This window comes from Peromyscus eremicus, chromosome 7, assembly GCF_949786415.1.
Source record: "Peromyscus eremicus chromosome 7, PerEre_H2_v1, whole genome shotgun sequence".
Taxonomy (NCBI): domain Eukaryota; kingdom Metazoa; phylum Chordata; class Mammalia; order Rodentia; family Cricetidae; genus Peromyscus; species Peromyscus eremicus.
In genome coordinates, this window is record NC_081422.1 from 34,689,933 (window position 1) to 34,698,482 (window position 8,550).

Here is an 8,550-nt window from a genome sequence, read left to right on the forward strand (position 1 = left end):
TGACCTCTGAGGCAACAATTTCAATGGCGCGACAAGAGAAGCAGTGATATCGCTAAGGGTTAGAGAGTAAATACAGGGGATAAATGGCTAGACTGCATAATTAGATTGTTCTTTCCAGTAATGAGTAGAAGACATTCATTCATTTTCAAATCATTTTTTAAAGTTTGTTTGTTTGTTTATTTGTGAAAAGATCTTGCTGTGTAGCTGGCCTTGAACTTACACCCTCCTGCTTTAACCTCTTCTAGGGCCTGGAGTTACATTGTGAGAAGTCGTGTGTGTAGGGGGGGCAATAATAGTTTGTGTCTTGCTGTCGCTTCCCTTTTAATTTGTGTGTGTGCTTTACTGCTGAGAGATGTTATGTTTCCAAAGAACAAAATGTGACTGCATGATTATGTCATTCCAAATGGAGTTCTGCTTATACCTGCTAAGAAAACTGAAGCCTGGTGGTGTACCTGGTAATCTAACAAATCAATCAAAAAAGCATTTAATAGTCCCAGACTCTCAGCACATCTAATAGTAGGTACTATAAAGAGTTTTTTTAAGAAGTTTGTCTAGAAGTACTCATTTCTTCCTAAAATGATTGCTTTTGAAAACTCATCACAGATGACTCTGGCTTCAGCTGCTTCAAATCTGGAGGAGGGGAGGAAAGAGCAAAAAGCCAGTCTCCAAAGTCCAATTTGAAAGGAGAATCTACTTGGATAGAAATGTGTGCCAAATGTAGTGTGAACACACGGCAGCAGAAAGATCCCAATCCAAAGAATATCACAGAGGTGACTATGTAGTCCAGGGCTGCAGGTTTGCAGGGGAGATTTCCAGGTAAATGGAACTGGGGTGTGCTTCCAGCAAAGACATAGAGGCAGACAAAAGAGTAGGGCATGGTCTAGATCCGCTAAAAGAACTTGTTCATTGAGTCTGATGATTTTTCAGCTTGGTGACAATTGAGTACTGAAGAAGCTCAGAGGTGAGTTTGGGCTTTAAAAAAACCTTCTCCTGATCACAGAATCCCAGGACAGTGGAGAGGAGGTTTCAGTGATCTGGTTCAACCACCACTTCATCATCCAAGGTAAACCAAGGTACTAAAACATAGGGACGAGGCTAAGCTTTCCACATAGAGGGTTCTGCATGCCTCTTGAAATTAGAGGTCAGAGCTACAAGGTGAACTCCTTTCAAGAGAAGGCTCTTAAGCTGTAGGATTACAGCTTAATGATTCCTTTTCAGCAAGTGAGCAGCCAACCATTTTTTTGTTTGTTTTAGTTGTAACGGACATTCCAGCTGTTCTCCACCCCCTAAATCAGAAAACAGTAGCCACTCTTCACAGATCAGCAAGCCAATACCTGGGGCTACTTGAGCGCCATGCTCCAACCACTTGCAGAGTTAAATAGACCTCTCATAACGTTTTATCCTGAGATAGAACACTGAAATCAGACAAATCCGGAGACAGGTGCCTGACTTGTTCTGCTTGGGAGTGATGTTGCATTTGTTGAGCACCAGGGATATTAGTCTTTACATACTAAGGCCAAGCAAAAAATTTAAATCACTTTGTTACAACACAGGAAGACGTTGAAGAGAGCAGGGCTCAACAGATGATTTTCACCATTGGCTTTTGTAACCCAGCCCTAGACTCAATCCCCACTGCACTATGAGTCATTTCTCTTTCTGCAAGCCACACAGCTAGTGGGAGTATCTGTAAACAGTTCATTCCTATGCAGGTCTGCATTGGCTGTGGCCTTCTGTCTGTCAGCTGTTTCTACTTTTCAGGAATACTCCATACGCATCCACTTTGGCAACACTCTGCCCAGAGCTGTCCCAAAGGCTTGCCTCCCTTGCTCCTTCAGTGCCAGAGACCGTGCAGGATTTTACACACAGTCTGCAACTGGGACTTGGGACTTGGGAAGGTCAATGCTGAAGTTTCTGCTGTAGATCTCAGAATCTCCACACTGCAAAGAATTGCTTTAAGCAATAGTGGTGTGTGAAAATTCAGATTTAAGTCAGGGATAGTCCCAGAGGATCACCTCGGGGTAGGAGTTTGAGGCCAGTCTGGGCAACAGAAAAAACAAAAACAAAAATAAACCAAAACAAAAACATGAAAAGAAAAGAACAAGCAAGATAGATTTAAGAACATAATCTTCATTGGGAGAAAACTCAGAGGGAGATTGCTTGTCAGGTATGGACAAGGCAGCCCTGGGTTCAATTCCCACTACCACAAAGCTATATTAAAAATTATCTTTTTAATACAAAAAAATTTTACAAAAAAGACAATTTATTAAATTGTTTATTTGAATAGGTAAAATTTTCAATTAACAACTTAAGCAAGCCACAGGTCTTATGAAGGACTCTATTAAATTAACAGAATGTCCACACTGTGAACTTTGAGTGTACATCACCGAATGCACACTGGACTTCTGGGTATGTATTCAGGATAAAGAAAGCCTGTCTTCCTATTCCCTTAGCCACTCCCTGAATGAAAGAGGTACCTTTGGGAGACATTAATTCTGTCTAATAGTTGGATTTTTTTTTCCTCCATTTTGTGTTTGAGACATGTCTCCTTATGAAGCCCTGGCTGGCCCAGAAAGAATTCACTATGTAGACCAGGCTGGTCTGGAACTCACAGAAATCTACCTGCTCCTGCCACCTGAGTGCTGGGATTAAAGATGAAAATCACCACATCCAGCACAGTTGGACATTTTAATGAATATTCCTTAGGTGATAGAATTATAGTCTTAGAAGGAACATTATTTACTGCGATGCTCGCCCACCTTCAACCCTATCTTACAGATTCATGATGAGACATGGAGGCACTACAGGGTATGTCTTAACCAGGAACCACAAGGCTGAAGCTGGAAACTCCTGTGTGTTGATCAAACATCTCTGAGTCAAACTCTACCTTAGTAACTTCCAGTACTGATTTCTGAAGTAGCGTTTTGACTTCAAAAGTAATTTTAAAACAAATGGTACAGAAGCGACTTCAAAAATAATTTTAAAACAAATGGTACAGCAGCGTCCCTAACAGTCACGTTGTCTTTATCCACGTACATCTAACTCCCCCATCAGCCCACACAAAGCAAGGAGAACACCAAACACTGTGGGAGAGCTCATCCCTACGTGCGTGCGAACGTTTAGCTTTACACAAAAGAGCTAACAGGATGGCTCTCTGCTTTCGAGAAGGCTCTTTCTTTGCTCTTTCTTTTTTTTATGTAGGAAATTCCCCTACTGCGTTTTATTATTTTTTTTAATATTTTGATTTGTTTGTTTTGTTTTTTGTTTTGTGCTCGCAGGGGCTGTGCACATGCCACAGCATGCATTAAAGGGTCAAAGGTCAGAGAATCAATCCTCTCTTCCAAGCACGTGTGAGTTCTGAAGTCAGTCGGTAAATGCCTTTACTTACCGAGCCCTCTCTCTGTCCCAGCTAATGCATTTTAAATATTAGTTGATAATATACCATCATTATATTTATTTATATTAAATACTACACAACTTTTTAGGAGCAACACTACTTACTTAATAAAAGTCACTAAAGTCCACCAGATGTAGGTCAGAAATAGTTCGATGTCCTAAAATATTTAGATTCACTTAAGGCTTCTTGAGCCAAGCACTGTATATTCTCACTTGAGCCTTACAACAAACCTATGAGTTAAATGTCATTTCCCTACCCCATTTCAAGATAAGGAAACTGAAGCCTAGGGAAATTAAGATCTCTAGGTATCAAGATATGACTCAAACCTAAGTATTCTCGACCCAAACCAGTGTCTTCTTCACTGTGTCCCTGACCTATTTCAGTGCTATGAAATTTGTATATATATATATATATATATATATGAAATCCTAGGTGCTATACAAACCGATTCTCTCTGCCATTGATTTTTGTGAACACTTATCTGATTTCCAACTTGGAAAACAAATTAATGTTTAGAGCTGTAATTCCACAAATGGATACGTGTTGTTCTCTTGGTTAATTTAGTCAGCTTCTGTTAGTTCCTTCAATAAAACAGACCACAAACTTAATACTTATCTTTCTCCAGGCATTCATATTGAATGCTAAATATTTTTTTTTAAAAAAAAGAAGTACAGCCCCTAAAAGCCAGCAGAGCTCCCTTGCCCAAAATCCCAGCAGAACTTCCTAGCAGCAAGAAGTAATTCTTAGGCCATGTTCAGACTGCACAAACAGCTCCATTTGCCGTTAATAATGTAAATGTAGTTTTAATTGTGTCTCTGACACCTCTTTCTTACCTGTTAAAGAGTCTACCCATAGGTCTCAGCAAGGCAGCAGGACTGGGCGAGTCCTGCACTTCAAGGCCTCTGCTATCAAAAGGCTTGTCAACTGGACGCTCCCACGAAAGGACTCCGAATGCAGAAAGGAGAAATCTTCGTTTTAAATGAAGCTTGCTAGCTTCCGCTGGAGTCATTTAGTAAACACTAGAAGACCTTTAAACAGAGCCTCCCCATGATCTTAGTTCTGGTCTGGCCTCCCCAGGTAGCTAACCTTTTTCCGGGATGTGGTCAGGCAGTGGTTTAAATCTTAATAGTCAGAGCAAAGTCTCCTTTCTTAAAAGCTTGCTCACGTGATCTCATTCCCTCCAAGTGTGACTTCCCTGCTGGCCGGACATTGGACCTTGGATCCCGGAACCTGGACATCAGTTTCCAATCCCCACCATAATGAGATCTCCCAGTTGGACTCCAAGAACAGCTAGTCAGCACTCAGCCATCCCATATGGGCATCGGGCTCACCGCGATGCTCACTACCCAGGCTCACGTCTTGCTTCCTTCTACTCAGCCTTTACCATCCAGATGGAAAAATTCCCCTCCTTTCTTCAGGAACTAGATGTTTTAAGTGAAACGTAGTGAGATCCCACCCACAGAGATGGTGGGGTGCAGAAGGAACGTGCTGAGAACGGTCTCATTATAGGGTTGTGCCCGGTGACCTCTGGGTCACTTTTCAGGCCTAAGGTTCTACAGCATTCCACAGGTCAGGAGGTACTGTCACAAGTCCCCGCCTGTCCTTGTTCCTCCAGCTGTCCTGGAATGCCTCATCATTTCTGTTTGGAGAACATCTTCCGTAACCACTGGAATCTATCACCATAGCATAAAATAATCTCAAAGCAATCAGGTAACACCTCGCGTCTCACTCCGCCATTATCTGTCTTGCGTCATGATTATTATTGTTGTGTGGTATCCACCCCACAGCCTCATCCCACAGAAAGCTCTCAGAGCTGTGTCACCTCCAGCTCTCTATCAGAGTTCTGCTGTGCTCTTCCCACCTCGATACCTGTCAGTCACACAAGCAGGATCTGAGTCCCATTTGTTTCTTAATCTGTGATGGAAGAGATCACTGCTTCAACCTGAGCATGATGAAGAAATGGCGATGGGGGTCTGCAAGGGGGATGGGAAGCGAAGTTGGGAGAATTAAAGAAGTGCCCAGAGTTGTTGTTTCCCCGCCTCAGACCCTCTAGAGAGTGCTGCTATACTGCAAAGCCTTTTTGGGGAGACGAAAACAGAATATATCGCCTGCCTGGGCCCTGCGGTTTCTCCAGGAGCAGCTCTGACTATGGACACAGTTTCTTTTGGATTGCATTGCCTTACTCAGCCTCCACCACGTAGGAAGTCTCAAGAGGAGAGACCTCAAACCATAATGGTCTTTGCCCAGAACACTCATTTCTGATTAACGAAAAGCACAAGTTTCTCAGGTAAGGGCGTTTGGACTATGGATCCTTGGGGAGCGATTAAAGGGAGGAACGGAATGTGCTGGGAAGCAGCTGCCTGTTTCTCAACTCTTAAGGAAACTTCCCGAACTAACGTTCTGGTTCTGCTGTTGCCTTCTCTTAGCGATAAGGGCCCCAGTTTATCATGGCCGAGAGACGGGATTTCATCCCAGTGTCTCCAGAGAAGCAACTATCCCAACACCCCCGCTGGGAAGTCAAGGAGATATGATGCTGGCCAGCCTCAAGACACCACCATCTTCTCCCCAGTTCCTGATGCAGAGGAGGCCTGCTGGCCCTGACCCTAAGGCGTACATTAACCACCACTGGCGTCTCCCTAAGTCTTTGTTTGCTCGACTGGAGTCTCCAAATAGCAAAGTGCCTTCCAAGAGCCCAGGCTCCACATTTTATAGATAAGGCAGGTCTCTGGGTGCTGACTCCCAGGCTGCCTTTGTTACTTCACGGTTACTTCATACAAAGATGGGGTTCATCTGGGAGTGATCAAGCTATGCCCTGAAACACAGTGCCACATGCCTTCCAGAATATACACAAATTTCATCTTAATATAGTCTTAGATTTACAGAAGTTATGTGCTTTCAAAAGCCAAGCTTCGTCACCCTTCCTTCTTCTGGTTCACTGACAGAACCCCCTCACGTCCTATAGCAGGAGTACAGCCATTGTCAAAGTAACGGGCTTTCCACTTCACTGAAACCAAGTGCCCAGAGTGGCTTGGTGCAGATGTGAGGAACAACTGGCTCGTTTTCCGAGGATAATGTCACGAAGAAGAACAGGGGTGGACAGTTCTCCAATGAGGGCGGAAACACCATTTTATTTTGAATAGCACACAAAAAGCAGGATGGGAAAGCAGAAGGGAGACTATACCAGGGGACCTAGAGGCAGGGGAGGAAACCAGAGCAGTAACAATACAAGTTGCATGGATGAGAAAGGGGCTGTCTGGGGGAAGAAGGGGACCAGAAAGTGGAAGTGTGGGGGTGAACAGTGATGGTGGTAGGGAGACAAACAACAACAAACTATGATGAAATACATGCATGAAAACGTCACCACAAAACCCATTACTTGGGCTGGGGGCAGATGGCTCAGTGACTAACTTCCTTCCTGCGCAAGTAGGAAGAACTGGCTTTGAATCGCCAGAACGCAGGTGAAGCTGGGTACTTCCTACAACAAGATGAGAGTCAGAGAGAGAGGGGACTCAATGAACTCTCATCATCCAGCTGCTGGGTGTGCAGTGGCCAGGGCTAACACCCAAGGTCATCCTTTGACCATCACACACACACACACACACACACACACACACACACACACACACGCTATGGCATGCACACTTGTACTCTCACTCACAAAGATGAACACACACATCATACATGTACATATATCTTTCTCTCTCTCTACCCCTGTGGGGGAGGGGAGGGAGAGGGAGAAGGAGAAGGAGAGAGATTGAGATTTAAGAATAAAAGAAAACTTGGGCTGGAGATATGGCTCAATGGTTAAGAGTACTGGCTGCTCTTCTAGATGACCCAGGTTCAATTTCCAGCACCCACATGGCAGCTCACAACTGTTTGTAACTCCATGCAGTTCAAGGGGATCCAACACCCTCACACAGACACAGATACAGGTAAAACACCAATAAATGTACATAAAATTAAAATAAAGAAATCAATTGCTTTTTTTTTAAGGTAGGATCTCACTATATAGTCCTGGATGTCTTAGAACCAACTATGTAGATAAGGCTGGCCTCTGGCCTTTAACTCATTCTCATAGAGATCTACCTGCCTCTGCCTTCTGAGCGTTGGAACTAAAGGTGTGAACTACCAAGCCTGGCCTGAAATCCACTGTGTTATATCCTAGCACATAAAAATAAAAACAAATATAGTCACAGCAAGACTAGCTGGCGTTTCCTGTACACTTACTATGAGTGAGTACCATCTCAGTTCATTCTATAATCAGCCCAGGTGCCATTATTAATGGTTCTTTTCATTTTCTTTTTTTGTTGTTGCTTTGTTTTGTTGTTTGTTTGTTTGTTTGTTTGGTTTTCTTGAGACAGGGTTTCTCTCTGTAGCCCTGGATGTCCTGGAATTTGTTTTGTAGACTAGACTGGCCTTGAACTCAGAGATCTGCCTGCCTCTGCCTCCCAAGTGCTGGGATTAAAGACGTGTTCCACCATCACCCTGCAGCTCTTTGCATTTTCAGCTGACAAAAACTGAGACTCAGAATGGTCATCCAAAGATAGAAGACCACTCAGCAGCTGGGCTGGGGTTCAGTCCAGATAATCTGACTCCAGAGTTTTGGCTCCTTGATGCCCAGCTGCCTTCTCCGGCTTGAGGTCATCTTGTTCTTTTACATCAACCTCTCAATCCTAAGATGTGGCAAATTATTGTTCCCTCACAACGGGAGTGCTTTTGTTCATTCAGTTACATTGTTCATCACATCTAGTGGGAGTTAAAGGCATGTAGGCACTCCTCCTGTGCCCCTGTACAGTACAAACACTGTATACACCTGTATAAGGGACCAGATGAATTTTTACTATTCATCAGCATGGCCTGTTCGAGATAAATGTAAACTTGGCATGTGTAGACATATACCCCAGACATGTGCATTTCTGAGATTGGCAGGTGTTGGTGCATATCCTCAACACTTACAGGCACTTTCCAGTCATAGTAAGCTCACAGTATTCATTTATTTCCTCACTGACAGGAAACACAGTATGTCGGCTTACAAAGACATATAAAACACACATCAGAGAACCCTGTAAGAATCCACCTTCCCCACACACAGTGCCCCCCACACAGTGCTCCGAGATTCAGGGTTGGTAGGTTTGCGCTTACAAAACCACACACAA